General features: G+C 48.4%; 1 protein-coding gene across 13 annotated transcripts in view; it reads right to left on the reverse strand.

Moving 5' to 3' along the window:
• The window catches only part of GNG7 (guanine nucleotide binding protein (G protein), gamma 7), a 60464-nt gene that overhangs the window by 11167 nt on the left and 43898 nt on the right, over positions 1-5399 (reverse strand). The gene's annotated exons all lie outside the window — the stretch shown is intronic.

A 5399-nucleotide genomic window follows, 5' to 3' on the forward strand; every position in this document is an offset into this window, starting at 1 on the left:
CGGCATGGGAGCGGAGCAACACGCACCTCGCCGGGGCGATCCCGCGCTGAGCCCCGAGCCGGGCTGGTGCCAGGAAAGCGGGGGGACGAAGGGGGAGCCTGAGACTGGTAACGCAGTGTAAACCCGCTCGGTGGTTACTGCTTTTAAAGATGACCTCATGCTTTTTTGGAACAGAAAAAGGCTGTTAGGGCAATGGCATTTACTCCTTGTCTGGGCAGAACAAAGCAGGCTCCATTTTTCTTTTACACTTCCTGCATCAGTAGCTTAACAGCTGAATAAGCTATTGAATTTTTTCCTGAGTGCAGCAATTTTTTCTTTTTTTTTTTTTTTCCCCTCCTTTAAGACCTCCAGATTTCTATGGCGTGGGACAATACTCGGGGAGAGCGCAGCGAGGAGCTCGGCCGAGGAGCCATCCCAGGATGGAGAAATGCTCCTTAAAGAGGCAGTGGTGGGAAGCACTGGGCTTCGCTCTGCCTCTTGCTCAGGGCGAGGGTTTATCCACATTTCAGTGTTGAAACGACCCAGCTTATTTTCCACACCTTATTCTGCATCACCTGCAGCTTGACCGGCATGAGGAGCACGGGAGAGGGGCAGGGACGCCAAAGCATTTCACTTCAGCAGTAAACAAGTTAACTGAAGTGCCCATAAGCTCCTTCAGATTTGTAAAACGTCCCCTCATGCTGTCCCTCCCCAGATAAATTACAGCCTCCTTACAACAGGTTGTGACTAGGCCACGTATTTTAAGGTATTTAATGTCCCTCCTGCAGCCAGCAGCAGCTCCAGCCCGGCAGTGACAGACCCTTCAGAGCTGCTGTCACCAGGGCCGAGCCTTGCGCTCCAGCCCACTTTTAATATATTAGAAGCTTAAAATTTCATCATTACTAGACCAAAAGAAGTCTTATCCTCAATTTCAGGTCCACACTGACAGCAATTTGTTTTTCGAGGCTTATTTTTTCCCCCCAGCTCCAATATCTAGGTATGTCTGTTTCCAGATGGAAACAACCCAAGCCAATATGTCTGAGCTTTGGGGTTTTTTTGACACACAGAAGTAAATTTGCTTTTTGCATAACCTGGGTTGGAAGGAAACATGTTCGCTTTTCTATTTGCGTTGCGGCACAGAAACCCCTGAGCTCCGAGCGGCGTCGCTGGGGTTTCCTCAAGGGAAGGGAGCACTCCTATGGCAAGGTATGTCTCCAGCAAAAATGGGGCTTGCAGCATGAAGCCACGCAGAGCAGCGCGGCGGTGGGCTCAGCAGCCACCCAGCTGAGGTGCACGGTGACACGGAGTACGGCCCTGGTGCCCTAACGAGTTTCTGCCCAAATTTCGGAGGAGGCTTTATAAGCAGCACGGCCATTTGAAGAGAAGGATGGCGCGGCCGCTTGCCACTCTTCCTGGATATCCGTGTCACACGTTAACAGCAACCAGCGTGTCGTACAGATGTAGGAGATGGGGCACGTCTCCCTGATGCAGTTCTGTCTTTACCAGAAGATTCATTAATTGCTGAAGTATTTTGTCTCTTGAACTGCTCTAATTTCAAACCGGCCAAGGATTTTGGAAGGAGAGAGCATCCCTAGAGACGTGTAGCTCCATTTCCTTCCCATTAAAGGAAACGATTACCTGGCTGAGAGGGCGTGAAATCCTGCAGGACACACCTGCCAGCTAAGCTGCAGAACATTCAAGAGACCTTGTTTCCAGGGTAGCCTGAAACCCCCACACAGTTAACTCACGCTATCGTGTTAGGTCTGGCTTTAAACTCCCCCTTCTCTCCAATTTATCTGCAGCAGCTTTGGTGCCAGCTGGGTGGAGACCTCTGGCAGGACTGCCACAGCAATTACACACAATCACCACGCTGGTGCTGCAGATCATGTACCCTGAGTCACTGCAGCACATTCCAACCTTATTTTTAGACCATACATTTAAAAAAAAAAAAAAAAAAGAAAAGAAAAGAAAAGAAAAAAAAAGAGCAGAGTGCAAAGGGACATACATCGGTTGTTACCTGGAGCCATCACCCAGAGGCTGCAACACAACCAGCAAGGCACCGGGTTTGAAATGCAAAGCCAGATGCACTTTCAGGTTTCTCCTTGGCTTGCATGTGTGGGAGCTGCAGACGCATTCGTGGTGCACGGGAGAACCAGCTGCAGCAGCGACCGCGCCAGCCTGCCTGCAGGAGGCCGAGCAGCAGGTTCCCTGGAGGGATCTGGCTACCCTCTTGAAGGTCTGGAGCCACCACTGGGCTCGTGTATTAGTCCACGGTACAATACAGATGGCCAGATACATAATAAACGCTCCACCATATAATTTAAACCAGGATCCAAAGCTGGGCTTTAGTCGAGGTGCTTAAGGGCTGTTATGGGTTGAGGGTAGTAAATAAATCAGAACTTGCACTGCAAAGTCTGCTCCGTCCTCATCCTTCCTGCATTTCTGGTCAGTGCAGTCACAGATAAAGTACAAAGGGGAAAACCAGATCACTGCATGCAAGCAGCGAGCGCTCACAGCTTCCACAGGAGCGCTGCTACAAGAATTAGGCCACAAAATGTCATGGTAGGTACTCTTTCTCCACATGCTTCAGAGCAGCTGTGAAACTCAGAGCTCTCGGCCAGCATTAGCAGCAGTTATTTAGGAAGGACGGACGAGCAGAAAAGCAGAACAAGCTCCAGCACCAGTTTCAATCGCCCGGGCAGGTGTAATCTGTGCACGAGCAGCTCCAGCGCTGCTGCAGAAGTCACCAACCACTGCTTCTGCAGAGGGAAAACTGCAGCTCGCTCTGGCAGGAGCCGGTGCTGCACCCAAAAACCTCTCACCCTCCCCCCGGCGCAGCATTACAGGCTCTCGCTTTGAATCTGCTCCTTTCCAGTCACCTGCAGTTTCCTCTCCTACTTCTCAGAGCCTGAGATGACTAAGCCGTATAAATGCCATCCCTCTGCCTGCGGAAACCATTGCGAGAACTCATGACCCCCCCCAACACCCTGAACCTCCTCCCCGGCATGAATGCCTTCTCTTCAGACAGGTGGAAAGGAGAACTTCCTCCCTGCTCTTCAAAACCAGGTTGTAAATTCCTGTACCGCACGGACCATTTAAAATCTGCTGCTCCACAACTGTCTCAGCAAAATGTTAATCACTTCTGTGAAGATTTTTTAAACTTGAGGACATTTATGATCTTTTAAGTAAATACATGCTCTTCAAACATCTTCATGAAATGCAAGCTAACAGATTTTGTGATCTTACCCAAAAAAAAGGGATGGAAGAACCAGTACTTCACACGGAGCACTGAAATGAAGGCTGTTTTTGTAGTCTGGCTTGTTGAAAATTGCCCACTGTCAAGTCCCGGAATATTTGTACTTTGCTTAAGCAATGCTCAAGTGCAGGCAGCGTCACAGGCAAAAAGGCACCCGTGCTTTCTTTCCAAAAAGGGACTATGAGGAGTAACGCTGATGTTTTAAAAAACCCTCTGGGTTAGTGTATGTCTTAATAATAGCGAAACTAAGACAACATTGATCTGTCCTTGCAGCTCCTGCAAGGGAAGCACAGAGCTTTGCTCTAGCCTTCCAGCAGCAAACCCACGATACCAGCACAGCAAACCCCAATCATCCCGCTAAAAGCGATAAGAAGAATGATTTCTTCTTCATGGTTTTGCTACTAAGTTGTTATTTTCATATGCAATCATTTTGGAAGCGATTAGGGCTAAGTTTTCAGGTCCTTGAGTCCAGAGATTGCCCTGGCTATAAACACAATTCCAACTCAGGCTTGTGTCTTCAATTACGGCCTGAAAAGAGGTACCGACTTACTGATTTTAGTGGTCAGATTGAGAACTAAATATGTATATCCTGGCTAGACCACTGTGGAGTTTGTCCTTGTCTGGGAGGGCTTGATAGCAGCTCCACATTCAACAGGAGGGTATAAAGACTAAGCAGGAAGCTGGGCTGTGTCGTGGCACAGGAGTATTAAGTTATAGAACGAGATAAAAGAAAGGGAAGTTTAGGCTGAATATCACAAAGCTTCCTGAGAATTTCCCATAGCGCCCGAGATCTGAGCTGGGAAACACTGCGAGCATCAGCACTCAAGACACTTAAAGGAGGCAGGGGAAGTTTTAACATGGTACAGTGTTTCATTCCCTTCTTTACTGAGCGTACAAAGGCTCTTCCAGCTGCACCACAAGGTCATATTAATTTGTCGGCCTCGTGTGCAAAAGTTACTTCATCGTGAGATCAGCAGATTTTACGGCATCAGCCATGACACAGCCGAGCGAGCAGCCTGCAGCCAGCCGGGCAGTTCCCTCTGCTGTGCAACTCCTTGGGTGCCGAGTGGGTGGAAAGGTTTTGTAATGACTTTTGAGTTTCCTACAGATAAGCAAATGCCCGAAGAGGGAGAACCCTCTGACTAAAGCAGCCACATTCATCTACCCCCAAACCTGAAACGCAATACCAACTTAAATACCGCGCAGATGCGATGCTCTCATCTCCAGCTGTAAGCAGAGGAACAGGCAGACGCACCCGGACCTGCACACCAAAACTTGAACAGACAGTGCAAGGGAGAATGACTGCCAGCCACCCAAAAAACATTGCTGCAAAAAACCCACCCTGTTTTGAAGTGGAGACCCTTTGGTCACTGGTATTTGCGTCCAGACAATCTCCTCCTTCAGACACTACCTTTATCGCTGCCCGCTCTCAAACTTTTCAGCACAGTTTAACAGCAAGCCTCCACTTTCTACCTGGGAGACCTAAAACCAGGCTACGTTGGAAACGGCAAAAGGAGACGCCAAACTCTTTTATAAGGGAAAAGGAAAGAAAACGGAGATGAGAGCAGGGGTCTGAGTCAGCTGGCAGACCTGCTTGTGTTTTGCTGGAGAAAGCAGCAGAGAATTTCCCCACCAGTAATGCACGGCTATTAAAAGAAACAAGTCCCTGACATATCTACACTCTCAAGTCACCGTAATGCCCAGATAAAATTCTGTCCTTTAAAAGTGATCTTATCACAGGAATAAGTCTCTTTCCTGAGACTCCTAAACAGCCAATATTTTCCTGTGCCACAGGAGCATTCAGGCAAATTCAAAGCCACCTCTCTGCTTGCAGCCTGTGAGCAGAATGCTTTGGCTTTTTATTATCTCAAACTTATTTTGCTTCTCCCCAAAACAGGATCACATGTTTAGCAAGAAAGCTAGCCACAGGGAATTTAAGGAAGATTACAAGAAAACCCCAAAATAAGAATTCAAGGCAAATACTGTGAGGAATAGCCTTTATTAGGAGCATTGTGCCGATTATAGTCTCTATTCACTAGAAGATACTAGGACTTTTGCAGGGCTTCAGAGAGCGGTTGTGCTGGGCAAGCCCAGCAGGGCATGTTTATTGAGCTTCACACGGCTCTGCGTGCAGGGGATGGAAAGGGCAAGGAGTTTGGCTTCA

The sequence above is a fragment of the Pygoscelis adeliae genome, unplaced genomic scaffold, assembly GCF_000699105.1.
Source record: "Pygoscelis adeliae isolate BGI_AS28 unplaced genomic scaffold, ASM69910v1 Scaffold850, whole genome shotgun sequence".
Lineage (NCBI taxonomy): Eukaryota > Metazoa > Chordata > Aves > Sphenisciformes > Spheniscidae > Pygoscelis > Pygoscelis adeliae.